The sequence below is a fragment of the Euprymna scolopes genome, chromosome 13 (assembly GCF_053919585.1).
Source record: "Euprymna scolopes isolate OS-2025 chromosome 13, ASM5391958v1, whole genome shotgun sequence".
Taxonomy (NCBI): domain Eukaryota; kingdom Metazoa; phylum Mollusca; class Cephalopoda; order Sepiida; family Sepiolidae; genus Euprymna; species Euprymna scolopes.
In genome coordinates, this window is record NC_136494.1 from 130,084,772 (window position 1) to 130,102,482 (window position 17,711).

At 33.4% G+C, this 17,711-nt stretch overlaps 1 protein-coding gene across 1 annotated transcript in view; it reads right to left on the reverse strand.

Moving 5' to 3' along the window:
* LOC145292193 (cilia- and flagella-associated protein 65-like) overlaps positions 1–17,711 on the reverse strand; it is a 2,765,874-nt gene that overhangs the window by 544,827 nt on the left and 2,203,336 nt on the right. The window lies entirely within an intron of this gene.

The following is a 17,711-nucleotide window of genomic DNA, read 5'->3' on the forward strand; positions in this document are numbered from 1 at the left end:
TTTATCTCACCTTACACATCAAGATCAATGTTATTAAATCTTATGTCAAGAAAATTCATTCCAATTTTAATCAACATCCATTACATGATTTTGAAATGTCTAAAATTTAAGGGATCTTAAAAATAAATTGATATTGAAATTCACTGGCATTTAATTAGTGTCAAATGATTATGGATGAAATTGAATGCAAATCGACATATTTAAATTGTCAAATAGAAGGTTTTACCCATATTATAACCCTAAACACCTTGATTAGCGAGTCGAATGCCAGATTGTTTAAAACAACGTCCCTGTTAGGTGGACCCTTTTCTGAAGCACAGGTTTGAATTCTGTACAGATGTCGGTTAAACTTTGTAGTATGCCTTGTCTATTTCAAGACTCATCGACTAAATAAAGCGTTTATTTAGTGATATTAACTGCAGCAACTTTAGCAGCAACAAAATTAGCAGTGTAATATGTAACATCCTTTTATAAATAAACTAGCATGGATACCCGGCCTTACCTGGGTGGACATGAAGTTTGGTTTGGACACAGCTGCTATAATAGAGATATTGAGCAACCCCAAGAAAAGAATGGACAGCCCGTGCGCTAGACCCCCCCCCCCAAAAAAAAATAAATGAATCAAAACAACTTGTCGTCCAATCAAAATAGCAGCGAGTGTTATTTTCGTAGCAAGTGCTCGTCTGAGCTCCAATCTATGGTCCCTCCCCAGGCCTAATTTTCACGCAAAAACACTTGTTTAGTTGAAACCACTATCAATAATTTCCACCACTCTTTATCTGTGCCTAAAATCCATGAACAATGCTTCTTTCTTAGAACGCCTGTGGAACTCTGTTCAGTTTTCCTGCTTTCCAACTGACTACAATAATGGTCATCTTCAAGTCCAACGTGAACAACTTCTTGATGACCCATCCCCTTAAGTAATAACGATAACTACGATATTATCCCATTGGCTGCTGTACACTCATTAACCCTTATCCTCGAGTAGCCCCCGGGCCTTGATAAGTGGTGACTCCTTTGTAAAAAAAAAAAAAAAAAGCAAAAGAGTGCCTGTGCGACTGAAAACAAAATTAGTCACAGTAGGCAGGCTCGAACCTGAAACATGAAAGAGGGGAAGAAGGGAAAAACGTTATTGGCAAACGCTTTTGCCCATTGGACCATAACGACTGATGACGTCGTAACCCTGCAAAATGACACCTTTAAACATACTTTCAGTTTGCTAAACGTGCATGACTTGCAAAAATGCTGTCGTGAAAAGTGACCTCCTTGCCAGAAATGGTTCAGTTGACCACTACAGAATTAATTTTTTTTTTCTAATTTTCACATGTTATGAGCCCGAGGAATCGCTCTTTTAGATGGTACTGTTTTTAAACCGATTCAATGCAGCCGACGAATGTTTTTAATGGATAGAAAAACACACAAACAAATCGACATTTGAGATTTATATGATAGATGTTTCAGCATGAATTTTTAATAAGAGTTATAGTATAAATATCTATTGGAAAAAAAAAGTTGTTTTTTTTTCTCTCATATTATATGAATTGATTTGTTCTCTTCATTTTTAATCGTAAGTGCGAATCTTTATATGACATAACGTTGCTATTAAAGTTAAGATAAACAATTCTAATTTAAAAAGATACATTTACTGAGATCAACAATGTATGGAGATCAATTTTCTCAGTAATGTAACATAATAATTTAATAGGTAAGAAAATGAAATGTTGGGAAAAATCAAAATCGATTTCCCAATCAAACCTCAGCATGAACCACAATTCCCTGATCTTTCCTTTGACTTAAATGGCAAAGTTTGAAAAGTTTCAGAATGACACCTGGTGGGCAAACATGATTCATTTAGGCTTTGTGATTCTTTTTCTTTGCCAATATAAAAGACCTTAGATTTACAAAAGAGTTTTCCCAGGAGAAACCGATAAATCTCCACCACCATCATCGAAAAAAAAAAAAAAAAAATTGAGCGCTCAGGGTAGACAAGGGAAAAAGAAAGTAAAATAAGAAACAACTATCCATGAATGGGAACATTCTGGAACGTTGTAACAAAAGACTTTGAAAAGAAAGAAATCGACTTGTGTACATCATAGAGCGAAACAAGTCACCAAACAAAGACTAAAACCGAAATTTTTTTTGTTGTTGTTAAAAACAGCACAATACTCATCAACTGAGAAATATATGTGGCATACAAATATAGGAAATTAAAGGAATAAAAATAACCGTTCTTCACAAAAGGCCCCTTTATGAATAAATTAATTTTGTGCACAAAGAACCAATCATATTTTACTGATACAAAACTCTTATTGACTAAGGACCCATCATCATCATTATCCACACATGTACACATTTACAAAATAAAGGTTGGCCCACACATACTTATAAACTTCATGTTTTCTGACACAAATGCGATATTATCTACCAAACACTGGAATGAAATTTTCTAAAACGAAAAATGAATCACTCAAAGTGAGTTTTAAATTGTTGTAAAATTACAGATTGGAGCTGCAAGTTGGAATGCAATTAGCGGTTTCCTTACCAACTCACTTATCAGTTATTGATACCCGACACCGACTTGTATTATTGTACCTAACAGAATAAATCTATTCTATATTTTATATCTATATATCGTTTTCCACTCTACGATACAATACAAACATCTCGCCATACACGTCTTTAATCCTTCTGTCTACTCACTGGAACATTCTATACAAAATATGAATAAATTAACTTTTCTAAAACGAACAGTTAAGCACACAAAAAAAACTTTGATATTGTTGGAAAATTATAGATACACAAATGTTTCATTATTTAATTCTGATTTTCTCAATTTTTTTTTTACTCGTAACATTGTGATTCTTTAATTTTATTTTTTAATTCTGCTTTTGTCAATCTATTATCCACAACACACATCTTGGTGCATTTAGTATTCTAAGTGATGGACTTTTTAATCTCAATCATTCTTACATTCATCATTTCTAAGAATAATCAGCATGGCTTTTTTTTGTATATTTCCAAAAGTAGGACTGCTGCCAATCCAGAAATTATATTAAAAAATTAGTTATCGGTGATGATCGTTTTCTAAAGATCTTTCTATATAATATTCTTGTTCCTTCTTTAGTTAGTCTGTACGTTACGCATTAAAAAAGCTAAATACACTTTCTGAAGGGCAAACTGCATAAAAAAGGGCCAAATTCATAAAATTTGGAATTAAAAAGGCCAATATAGTAAGCCTGGACAAAAGTATGAGAGTTCCCTTCCTTTGATGTAACTTCGTTTTCGAATAGCATTATAATAATAATATATGAGCATTATTATAATGGTACAAGAAAAGAACTCATAATAATTTCCATACGCTGCAGTCCCTCAAAAAACTCTAACCTAAAAAAAAAAGGGAAAATTCGAAAAAACAGGGGGGAAATATTGTCTGCCAGGAAGTGCTGAACTGAAAGAGTAAATTTAAAATTGTCTCTTACAATGTGACTTTATTATTTGTATTGAACTATGTAGCACAATATTACTTTCTAAGTATTTATTAATGCTTATTAATTTATTTCATTTGGATCAGTTCTATATTTACAATTCAATGGACACTATTTTCATAGAAATGTTAATAAACTTATATTTGCTGCATGTTATTAGGCTTTCTATCCAAAAAAACTAATTTTTTGAACTATCTAGAAAAATATGAGCTTTATCAAAACATATTTGTTGGTTAAATAAATATATTTCTCATTCCGTGGGATTTCTACATGTCTTTAACAGCAGCGGCACGAAATGTATGCAAATAACCAAGCCAATATGCAAGGTGATGTTACAGCGGAGGAAAGAAAAGAAAAGTGGAGGAAAAAAGGAACCACGTTGGGGGCGACAGAGAGGTGAAACACATGCCGATGAGAGAAATTGAAAAAAAAATCGCATAACAGCGAAATAAAGATACTTGTAAAACCAAGATGCAAGTGTAGTTTGGAAAGTACCATGGATAAATGCCTTTATTGCAGTTGAAAAAAAAAAAGCAAAGTCGAATTTCTTTTTCCTTTCCTTTGTTTCTTTCTGAGACTTCCATATACAACATGTGGGTCCATGTTGAAATGTAGCAACAACGAAGACATATTTCACAATTGATTTTCATCTAAATTATTCAGCAATTTCCTATAAAGTCAACCCTTTTAAAGCATGGAGCCATAAACTCCACATCAACAGCTTTATCAAGAAATATTTTGAAACTGCAACATAATTTATAAATCCAGAAAATGCAAAAATAATTTCACTGACCAAATCAAAATTATAAAGCAACAACTCCATTTGAAAATTTATTAATTTCATAACAATTGAAAAATTTGTTTCATTTGAACGACGACAAATTTACAAAATGCATATAATTCTTATGAAGAGAGAAGCTAAGAATGTTTTTTCTTCTTTTTTTAAAGATAAAAACAGAATTAAAAATAGTAATTCATGTCCTTCACCTAATTACTAACCATTGATAAACTTATATAAAATGCAATCATTCTTAATCATATTGATTGTTGAATCACTTGAAGCGTTTTTAGTTTTTAGAAAAGCATCTTATAAAAAGAAAATGGACGATAGACACGAATTCGTTGCTTATTTTTAGAACAAAGCAGACAAAGGTCAAGATGAAACTAAGATTAATCTAGCCTAGTTTGTGGTGAATTTTTAACCATATTTTATTGAAGGTCGAACTAGTGTATCCTTTATGATAACAAATATGATAGATCTAGATTTACGTATTTATCAATATGTATATTATTTAAACTGTATCCTTTATTCCACCACAAATGTGTATAATTAATAGATTATTTAGATTTTTAAATTCATGTATGAGTATCAATTTAATTAAAACATTTTTCTTTTTTGTTTACTAGTGGGGGCAACGCTTATGAAAGCCCAAAGGTAACTCGAGGATAAGGACTAAGGAATATCAGATGGATGAGGAGACAACACCATGATGGTCGGTAATGGTGAAACTTGGGTAAGGTTTAATTATTTAAGAGTACAGCTCAAGAACTTATTTACATTAGATTTGAAAAGGGCCATGTTATAACCAGCTGGGAAGTAGCCAGACGGACAGTTCTAGGAAAGAAATTTTGTTCAGGGAATTTTCATTTAGTTTTTATCATTGATAGAGAGTAAGGGAAATTGTTGTGACTTATTTTAGCTAGATGAAAATTCGTTGCAAATGTTTTACAGAGGGAGGAAGGGCATAAATAGAAATTTAATTGAGCACCTTATAACGATAGCAAAGATAGAGTCACAACGTCTCTTCCATGAGAAAGAGGAAGTACAGAAGAGAAAAGGTTCTTGTCCACTATATTTCGAAGTCGGTTTTGTACTCTGTCAACGCAAGAAAGAATACTCTTATCAGCTTCTCCCCAGATGTGGCAACAGTACTCCATTTTATGATGTATTAGAGTTTTGTACAAGAACAGGATTGCATTAAGAGTGAGATACTTTCTGGAGCGATAGAATGATCCAACTTTTTTCCAGCGATTTTGGCAAGGTATTTGATATGTCTTCCATTTCAAATCAGGATTGAAGGTCAGTCCTAGAAGCTTGTCAAGACGAGAGCCGTTTATTTTAATTGGGACAAAATGGGGATCAGAACGAAGGTGGTGAAAAAACCTGCTTTTAAGTGTTTTATATTAATGTTTATGGACTGATATATTACAAAATTTACACAAAATTCAAATAGCTGTATTGAATTGTTCTCTACTGTTATCAAATGCTGGTGAATGGGATCTGTTTTAAGACATTACGCGTGGCAGCAGGACTCCGATATGTGTCAGACCTGCCCTACTCTGAACTGATTGCAACTTCAAAACCAAATCAAGGATCAAACTCATGTTCAGGTAAAGACACTGTGAAGACTATGTATTCCAAATTCAGGTTCGAATTTCACCTGGAGGATATGATGGAGGCTCAGAACGGCTTCCTTGATTGAGTTGTACTCGGGAAAAGATCCTCTAAAAGATGCACTTTCAATTTTGAGAACATATCAATTATTGGTCAAGATGTGATGTTTTTTCTTTCAAAAAAGAGACATATTTGTCTTGAACACTATCCTATATATATATATATATATATATATATATATATATATATATATGAGAGAGAGAGAGAGAGAGATATGGGCAGTCAAACGTTGATCTGCTAAACGATTAGGAATGACATTAGTTGCTCATTCTACTGCAAATCTGACTGCTTGCTCATCACAACTGTCACCAAAGAGTCAAGGAAGATCAACGTAGCGGCTTTGCTGATAGAGCTCAAGTATGGAGCCACCAGATTATTCAGGTTCTTCTCTGAAAAGACTTTCGACCAATACTAGACGAACAACAGACAGAATGAAAGGCAGATTTATAACGATTTCCTCCTCTCTCATAGTCTTTGTCATCTTAGCTTCGTTCTTCTTTCAAAAGTGCCTGGAGATCACTAGTGAGCTCTACTAGAAGATGCTGACAAGAGTGATGAAGCCCTGGAAGGAAGAGATTGCCTCCAGTCTTCCAACAAGATTATTCTGCTGCACCAAGGACCAAGATGACCCAGGCGTTGCCGCTCAAAAATATTCCTCATCAGTGGTTGCCAGACTTGCAAACCAACTTAATTATTTCTTCTACGCCTTGATCAACAAGCATGTTCTGTAGACTGCGATTATGGAGGTGTTCACAGCAATAGATTGTCGCCAAAATATGTGACTTATTTCATGCTCGCCTTGACAAATAACTCTTGCTAAATAAACTGTTGGGTTACTGCATATAAAACTTTTACAGGTTATTTCATTTTGTTTTCATAAAATGTTGGATTTTGCTGCAACACAATATATATATATATATATATATATATATATATATATATATATACATATTCAAATTTTTGCTAACAACTAAAATATTTTCATAAAACTGTGACGAAGTAAGTCCGCATTTTTGTGGATTTTTAAATATTTGCAAATTTTTGCAAACAACTAAAAGACTTTCATAACACAGCAACAAAGTAAGTCAGTATTTTTATGGATTTTGAAATATTTACGATTTTTTTTTTTTGCTAAAAGTGTTCTTTACCACATTCCATTTCAACTGATTCACTGGTGAATTTGCTTATGACTTTCACAGCGTTTCGGTCCATGTAACCTTTGATCTTCAGGTTTATCTTGTGGAACTCGGGAATCTTTCTGCCAAACTTGAGAATCTGCATAGAATTTTAAATCGAACTCTGTATTTAATCCACAGGGACTTGTGGCATTGGAGTTATAGTTTTAAATTTAAATTTAAGTTTAGTTATAGTTGTTAAAATTCAGTTGTAAATTACACTCTTTTGGAGGTTGAAGGTCCAATCTTCAGTGTAAGCGACACTCACAATTGTAAATTACTTAAGACTTCTACCCATGACTGAGAGAACGAGAGCATGCTAGGCCTGTGGATTAAAAGTGGGTTCCATTCGAATTGTGTGCAGACTCCTGAACTCAACAGAAAATTTTCCAAGTTCAATAAAATACATTTGAGGAAGGTTAGGGATTGTATTAACCGAAACGGTTGTGAAAATAACACTCAAGATGAGAACAGTAGTCGGAAGAATTTAAATAAGACGAATAATCATTCCTTATTTAAAAAATTCAGAAACATGATTAATTATTTTCTTTTATCTCAGAAATATTTATTTGCTGGATATAAAAAAGAAATACAATTAAGTGATGAATCAATAAACCTTTAGGAATGAAATATTTAACAGAATTTTGTAAGCATATTAATCTATATATTAGTACGATAGCGTGTGTGTTATTTTCTGTTTCATGCTTACAACTGGGTCGTTTAATTGTTATGTACTTCCATTTCTTGTAATAAATTATTTTATCAAGAATTCTTCATAAGTTTTGGTTTCGGTTTCAATTATAACTGATGGCGCTCCAGTAATGTATTTTTTTTATTAATAATTTTATCAAAGGCTGAAGGAACTCAAGTTATATATATATATATATATATATATATATATATATATATATATACACACACATATTTTTTTCATAAGTTTTTATTTCGGTTTCGATTCAAACTAATGCACCCAAGTCATATGGATAATATTTTTTTATTCTTGAAATCACAACTTTATAACATATAAAAATCGATAGAACATTAACTCTATAATAATATATACGAAATCTGCAAGAATTAAAATGTCATATTTAAGCATACTTTACGACCGGACTTTGCCGGGCGTTCGTGCTAGCTTAGATAAATACTTTTGCAGTTTTAACAAAAAAGCTACAATATCAGAGCGTCTCCATTTACACTGAACATCTACAGAATGCTAACATCAATATATTACATATGGAATTTCCACGGGTCCCGTTAGTATTTTATTAATAGTGCAACTGTTTGTCCAAATAAAGTTTTTAAAAAATATTGCATTGAGAATACAGAAAAAGATATAACCAACGACTAATAAAAAAGGTCAGTGTGTTGTTTTCTTGTCTCTTGTTGATAAAAGTAAATTCAATCTTCAAATCAAGTGAAATATTTTCTTCTTCCTAATTACGAGATTTAAAATAATCTAATTAAATTTAAAAAAAGAAAAAACGAAAACGAAACTTTTTAAGTAAAATGTTTCATAGATTTAATCTGTGATACAAATGTCTGATTTTTAATCTCATCCTTTAAGGATCTCTAATATCTTCCTTGTAAGAGACTGTATATCACCACGTGTTCGATAAGGTTTCTCTAGTTGAATCTCATTTCGAAAGACTCTTCTCATTCTTGTGAGATATCCTATCAACCAATATTCATAGATATTTCTTTTCAATTCAACATTTTGATAAGTTTTCTTTCTCAGTTAAAAACCGTCTGTTACTTTCATGCGTTTACTTCCTACATAATATTTATGGTACATATTTATTTGTGGATGCGTCCCTTAACCCTCCAGGGTCGTGTGGGCGCTGCATTATTTCATTTTTTTGCAAGAATAGCCTCCAAGCGCATTTTGGGCAAGAATAGCCTCCATGCGCATACAACACCTGGTATTACAAAATTTTAGTATTGGCCAGGCTCAACGTCGCTTAACATCGATTATCTAACAGGAACTGGTGTGTCAATGTGATTATGCCGTATACACACCTTGTAAAATATGATAAATATTGACTAGTTTTATAAAGAGGTGGATATCAAAAAAGCGAAGCATAAGTAATTGCTAAAGACAGAAACACATTTCCTCTAGTTCATTAAATTTTGCCTGTAGCATAGACAATTGGCAGTGAAGTGGTAAACAATCTAGACTCATTTTCAAAGCATTATTTTCATAGTGGATATTGGAAATCTTCATATGGCCCCTCATGTGAGTACACAAAAAAAAAGCGAGGAGAAACTGATGCCAACAATAGAATAAAGCAGGTCAAAGCTTCTTTCTTAGAATTACACGCCTGTGGAACTCTGTTCCGTCTGTCTGCTTCCCACCTGACTACAACTTGGATGTCTTCAAGTCCAACGTTAACAAATTCTTAATGAACCGCCCCCTTAAGTAAACACTTCATCAAATCTCCACACTAACGTAATGTACTTGCAATAACCCTTATCCCTGAGTGGCTTCCGGGCCTTGATAAGTGGTGATTACTGTGTAAAAAAAAAAAAAAAAAAAATTCATAACATGCTGACTCATTCGAATTAGTTTTTTTACTAGTATAACCGTGTGGCTTTCTATCCATTCTAACCCACGTTGATTACTAACAAAGAATTAAAAGCCTAACTTACAGATTTATTTACATTCAACAAATGTACACACATCACATCTTATATACAAAGAATAATGAAAGGTGAACCGTCCCATACAGGTAAACTGGTAGGGAAAATATGCTCATAGATCTGCTCTTAATGTTAAAGATCAGCTCTGAAATAACGAATGAAGCTTGACTACAGTGTTATCGTATAAACAATTTGTTTTAATATTTTGCAATAATCTGTTTGAACAAACCAAAGAGAGAATGCATCATCATAATATGATTTACCTCTTCAATCATAGAAAAAAAAATCGTACTCAAACCGGTAATATACATATACAAGGAAAATATCTAATACAAATTGTACCTGGGAATGATGTCCCCTTCTATTCCCTGCAGTCTCTTTCTCAAAAAATACACATTGCTAGCATATCTTTACCTTATCGTTATTTTCCAGGTAGGTGTTGAACTGAACTCCAATCTATGCTTACCCCCCTGTAAATTATTCACAAAAACTCGTCTAGCTAGAATCACTGTCAATAATTTCCCTTTCTACCCCTGCGTATCAAAAACTAAAGAAAACTTTTACAGACAAAGTTTCTTCCTGTCTGTAGAGTGCAATACCACAAAGTATCACCCTCTCTCTCAGGTCCATCATAATAACATAGGCCCATGTTTTATATGGCCTTACCTAAATTGGACTTGCTCACTTAATATTTTAATCTACTAACCTAAGAACTCTCACTCATTCTTTAAATGTGGCCATAATACTATTACAGTTTTCTGTTCTGCTCACCTCTCTCTATATTGCCAGACATTATTTTCCTCTGAGGTCACCAGATCTAAGCCTGGCTTTAACAGACATATTGCACATCTATCGTATCGTTCTCATTTAATTTCTTTCCATGCAACACATGTCCTATACCTTCACTTGTCAAATTTCGCTTTCATACGTCATCACACATGTGTGTGTGTGTATATATATATATATATATATATATATATATATATATATATATGCACGTGTAACAAATGCTTAAGTTGTCTGTTTTTGTTTCGTAGTTTATCATGTAATATTGCCACCACTTCGCCGTCCCCTATCGCTCAATATCAGGTGTCGCAATCCTTTCTACATATTCAACGAACAAGGATATTTAAGCAAAATCCATAAAATAAATATTATTTGTAATTTTTTCCCTTTGTCTCAGATTGAACGCATATTTATTGCATTACAGGAAATTCTGTTAAAAGAGGAATAATTAAATTCTCATTTTGCAGCTATAAATGAAGCAATCAATTTTACTTTTTATGGAAGCATTCGTTTCAATTACAAACAACGGATCAAGCTTGTCAACCGATGTTTTACATTATATCTACCAATTGTCCATCTTAATATCTTTCAAATAGCTTTAAACACAAAAGATTTACACAAGCAAAAGCACCTAAACTTCTATGGGGAGGGGGGCTCTGAATTATACAATATAGCACTGTAGTCAAGCTCTATACGTTAAAAATGTTGTTTTGTAAGAAATTTCTCTGCTTTTTTGGTGTATATTTTGTATATGCATATGCAAAACAAAAATTATAAGTATTTTTTTGTTTTTACAGATGAATATTTTTTATGGTGAAAGGCGAACAGTGTAATTAAAAGATGAATGCAACTGGCAGTAGAAATGGAATAATCTAAGTGATTTAAATATAAAGAAATAGGAGAAAAGAAGAAAGGAAAGAGAAGAAAGAGAGAATTAAAAAGAAAAGGGGGGAAAAAAGCAGAAATGGGACGGGAAAGAAAAAGAAGGGTAAGAGAGCGAACAGAAAGTTAAATGAAATAAGAGAATAGTAAGAGAGAGAAAGAAAAAGAGAAAGGAATATAGAAAGAGGGAAAGAGAGAGAGAATAGAAGAGAGGGAGGGGGAGAGATAGAGAGGGAGTTATAATGACAAAAAAAAACGCTACACAAAAACTTATGCAATATGGCACTAAGGCCAAGCTTTATCCTCTAAATATGTGTTTTGTGACAACTTTCTGTCCCTGTTATGTGCTTATATATATATATATATATATATATATATATATATATATATATATATTAGACATTAAGAGGAGATTATAGATATATAAATACCCGTTCACATACACATTTCACGATAAAGCTAGAAACCAGAATTAGATAGAATCGAACAATTGCATCGACAACAGACAACACCAGACCCAAAGTGGGCTTCGATGTACTGCATCTCATCAGTGACATGCTCCGACATAGGTACAAACCCAGGTCGTCGCACGCATGAAGTGTGCAATACTGACGACCTAACCATATGGGCCACGGCGCAATCTATTGGCTATGCCTCGATTTTTTAAATTCTTATATTTTTCATCCAGTTCTACATTCTACGATGTGACAACCAACGCGTCCTATACAACTAAGATAGTTACTGCTGGTATGCAGGCAGTAGATATCACATCTACAAACATTAACTGAAATTAGCCGACTCCCTAGACACGATTTCGGAACAACCTATTTGTTGAGAGACATCACGTCCCTACGAAGGATGAACCGCTTTTTCTACACATATTAGACATTAAGAGGAGATTATAGATAGATATATAAATACCCGTTCACATACACTTTTCACGATAAAGCTAGAACCCAGAATTATATAGAATCGAGCAATTGCATCGACAACGGACCCATATGGTTAGGTCGTCAGTATTGTACACTTCATGCGTGCGACGACCTGGGTTCACGCCTATGTCGGAGCACGTCACTGATGAGATGCAGTACATCAAAACCCACTTTGGGTCTGGCGTTGTCCGTTGTCGATGCAATTGCTCGATTCTATCTAATTCTGGGTTCTAGCTTTATCGTGAAAAGTGTATGTGAACGGGTATTTATATATATATATATATATATATATATATATATATATAATATAAAGCTGGACGTCTGTGTGTGTGTCTGGTCACGAATAGGCTCCTATATGGTTGATTATTATAGAAAACTGATCACATATAATGATAGAAGATGTATCGAGACACAGAAATGGGTATGTTTGATCAGGCATAATGATTATTCATTAAAATTGTGGCGTCTGCGTACACGCTTGGTCCACAAAGTATGGAAATAAAAAATTAAAAAAAAAACGTTTGACAGTGTTTTTGAGATAAATGTACATAATAATACTTTGATAAGTATGTTTTAACTTAAATAGGGATAGTATAATAAAATTGTGGGGTCCGCGTTCGCGCCTGGCCTCCATAGAATGGAAATAGGCACAAACTTTAATAAAGACTTTCCATATCTATCTGCGTAAGTATACTTTGATAATTATGTTTCAGTTTGAAGAAATATGGTATAATAAAATTATGGGGTGTTCGTTCGCGCCTGACCTCCATAGAATGGAAATATGTCACAAAGTTTAACAAGGTTTTTTAATATGGATCCACAGAATATTGTGATAAGTGTTTCAGTGTGAACAGGTATGGTATAATAAATTATGGGGTTTATCTATTTTATTTTTACTTTCATCATATTTTACATTGGTTTTGATGCCCCCAAATTCGAAGCTATCTCTTTACAACCCTTCCTTTTTCATAACCTGTCATACTTTCATAAATCAGAGTCCATTTTCTGTAGGCTGTTATTGAACCCCGTCAATAACGGGTACTTTTGCTAGTATATATATATATATAATTGCGTTGACACACCGGTTCTCGTCAGATCACCAAAGTTAAGCAACATTGACCTGGTTAGTATCAGATGTGTGACCATTTGGGAATTCTACATGCTCTATGTGCTCCCCGCTTATCTCAGCATTTGTTTCCAATCGTCCTCTACTTCACTCGCCACTGGTACTTAACAATGTTGTCTCAGGAGAGGTGTGGTTGTAGATTACGCACCTTCTGCCACAAAAATTTCACATGCAAGTAACCCTTCATGGGTACCCATAGTCTGTCCTAGACTGAAGGAGCCTGCTATATATATATATATATATATATATATATATACGTATCCTCACAAGAATGAAACATGGAAAATTCTGTGTAGCTTAACTGCTACATATATTTTCAAAGTTTACAATCGAACTCTACTCAAGTGTTGAACACTGTTCAAATAAATACTGCAAATAGATACATAAAACTTTATGTGGACACATGAAATAATAAGAATATATATATATATATATATATGTGTGTGTGTGTGTCAGGTCATGTCATATGCCACTGGTACCATGTAACCTAGTACTACCTGCCTCATGGTTGGGTCACCGGCGACTAAACTGGTTCCCCACCAAACTTGTTTGGTGAGGAGGGTGGCTAGTCTCCCTAAATGATTAATGATTAAAAATAAGATCTTCCAAAGGGCGAATGAACCCTTTTTCGGGGTCAACGGCCAACTAGCACCGTGTGTGTTTGTGTGTTGGGGTGGAGAGGACACCCGTAAGCCGTGGTGAAGGCAACCTTTCTAGGAGAAGCAAATCTTTGATTTAAAAAAACATAAAGTGGGAGACCAGTATCCGCATTAAGCTGGTCTGTAGTTTAACTGGTTGCTGGCTATCTTACTCTTGCTTGTTGGTGGATCTCAACATTTTGAACCGAGAGAGAGACTTAGCTGTCGTACAAAGCTAAGACTATGTAACATCATTTGTGTATAGATACTACCTCAGGCATTTGTCTATTAAAATGGTCCTGTGGCAATGGAAGTCATTTTTGGGCTCATGAACTTTAAGTGTCTGAGGGAGTGGCACTCGTCTGACAAAAGAAGAAAAGTGAATGATGAGAGATGTGATGATAGAAATAGAATGATGTGAGTAAAACAGAAATAAGAAAACTCGCAGAAGAATAGGGAACAGAGAGAAATAAAAATAGAAGAGAAAGAGAGAAAGGGAAAGAGGGGGAAAGTAGGAAAGAGAAAGAAAAAATAGGAAGAGGGAAATGAGAAAAGAAACAGGGAAGAGATAGACAGGATATCGAGAAAAGGTATATTATTATCACAATGTACGCTGAAAAATTGAACATGTCATATCTATTGTTTCGCTTGGTTAAAACATTGATAATGTTGAACCTATGCCATGTTTTAATTTCCTTTCTTTTTAATTTATTTATCTAGTGTATAGTTTACCAGCAGCTCACATGTCGTGTAGTAACTTATATATTTATCGTGCAAACTAGCATAACATTTCTATTAACAAAAGGAAGACACGAATGCACTGTTATTGTAAACGTGTATCTAAAATTTAGATTTTGTGTCTGTCTGTAACTGAACCAATATAATATTTCAGGAATATATTTGCCTGTTACGCTTCTTTTGAGGATAAGAGTTGTTTCAAATGGACTGCTAACTCCTATCCACAAAACCTATGTATAATTAAAACAACAATCGGCTCACAATAATATTTAGTTTAATGTTCTTTAAACAACAATAACAGTCATACTTATTTACAACTTCAATGGAGCATTATTTCAAATTCATTGACATCGTGGTGATCCGAGTCGCAATGCCAATTTCTCAAGTTAGCAAGACGAGTTTTTGCGGATATTTTACAGAGAGATAAGCATAGATTTTGCTGTCTTTACATCATGAAGCTGTAAATGCCCCTTAGCTCTCCGGGTGTAAAAGAGCCGATGTTATCACCAAGTTGTTGATTACATTATTGGATTATCCGACTCTTTGACGATTCTATTATACATAAGAGAATTTTCAATGCGTGTGTGTGTCTAGCTAGAGAGGAATGGACTGGACAGATAAGAAAGAGGGCTTGAAGAAAAGAAGGAAAAACAAAAGGGGAAAAGAGAGAAAGCAGTAGAGAAATAGAAGTTTTAATAGAAATATATTACACTTTTGCTCCAGAAAACGCCGGGTAATCCTGTGAGTTTAAAATAAAACTTCTACTCACAACAGATATTTATTGATATTCTTTCATTTTGTTTGTGGCTTCTCCGATGAAAGTTTGGCAATATGCATGATTTTAATTAATGCATGTGACTTAAATGGCAAAACGCCAATTATGATTATTTAGAGGAATTCTCTTCTGAAACATAGATGCGCGTATATACTTTATTATTTGGCACTATAAATATTGATACCACAAAATAGATTTGTTATAAATATTACATGCACCACGCATAATTTTGACCAATTGAAGTAACTTGGTAATTAAAACTTTCTATCTATAAAGATTCCAGTACAATAATATTAGTTAAAATGAAACATCTTCATGAATTTTATTCATAAGATTTAAGTTTAAAAGCTACACTTCTGACTTTAAGTCCTTCTCATGTGACAGGCTACTTGGGTCTCCAACTCATATTGTAAAATTATTGAATAGTAAAAACAAAGTACATTACAATGAGGCTTCCGTGTTTCATTCCCGTATGGAATTATCAGGCTACAATACATGAAACTAATATCACATGGTGTTTTATGTATCCACGTAGATCATATTCTCTCTGTACATCAATTACCTTGAATATATTTTCATACTTTACAACCTAGCTTTACTCACATATTGAGCACTGCTAACATACATACTGAAAGTCGGCATATGTTATATCGCGGATACATAGAATAATATTTAGTTCCTCAAGTAGTTTTGTGTGGAGAATTGAAGGTAAAGTCTCCTAACATTTAAAACAATTTAGAAGAATTCGGTTGCAGACCAAACTCCAGGTATACAAAACTGTGATTCTTACCATCAACACTCGGACCGTATATGCCAAAGAGGCCAAGAAACGTAACCATTTTCACATGACCTGTCTCTGTAGATCGATGAAAATAAAGTGGTAATACACGATACCAAACACATAGCTTTTAGCTTGATCAAGCCTCCCGTCAGCACTCATCATGTTGCAGCAGTATCAAGGGGCGGGTCATATATGCTGCATGTCAGATTCAAGATTCCCAAAAGAGCTCCTTTATGTTGATCTGTCCAAAGGAAAAAGAACTGTAAACGGACAGTGGATATTGTTCAAGGAGAGCTTGAAGGTGTCTCTGAAACAGTTTGATTTGTACTGCAATTCACGGGAAAACCTAGCCCAAAACAGATGTACCGTAAGCCAAAAGGGGGCTATGATTGCTGAATCTACATGTATTAAAGAATGCGAAAGGAAACGTACTATGAATAAACAGAGCAATCAGCACCTTTGATACAGAATCATCTCACAGGTGATTCATATACAGGAGTAGGTGTATCAGAATTTGGGGGGAATTTTTGACACCCCTTACACGATACTGCGAATAACATATAAAAAACTCGTAATTTCTCTTTTAAAGGTGGATTGTTTATTTTCTTAATGGAATATACTTCCAAAATAAAATATTAAAGTTGTTTAAAAAATAATAGAAATATTATTTTTTTATTTTTTAAAAAACAGTGTTTACAAAGTGCCGGCGCGCCTTCATGCAGCCATTTTTTTACGTAATGAAATCAATTGAATTTTACGAGTTAATTTTTTGTCAATTTTTAAACTTTAAAAATCTATAAAAATGTATCCATTGGTTAAATTTTTACGATATTTTCAGTGTCAATGTGAAATTTTATGCTCTTTCCAATAAACCGAATGTAATATTTTAGACAAACGTTTTTTACCCCCCCCCCCATTTTGAAATGTCTATTAGAATTTTAATAATTAATTTATGTACAAAAGTTTTATATATCACAAATTGAAGATAAAAGATCAATAAATAATATATTGTAAATTAAAACAAAAAAAAGAAGTGTTTTTTGGAAATTTACCTGTAAAGCCCAAAGTGTAAAACCTTTTTTTTAAAAAAAAAACACGTTGATTTTTTTTTAATTGGAACCCTATGTTCTGCTTATATTGTCCAGTAAGTAATGGACGCTGACGACAATTTTTTCTATTTCATTCAATGTTTTCTTTTTTTAGATATTTAAAAAAAATTCACTCGATAAAGTAGAATGAAAATATAATAAATCAAAAATTTATGTATTTCTTTGAGAAAAGAAAGAAAAATTTCCTCA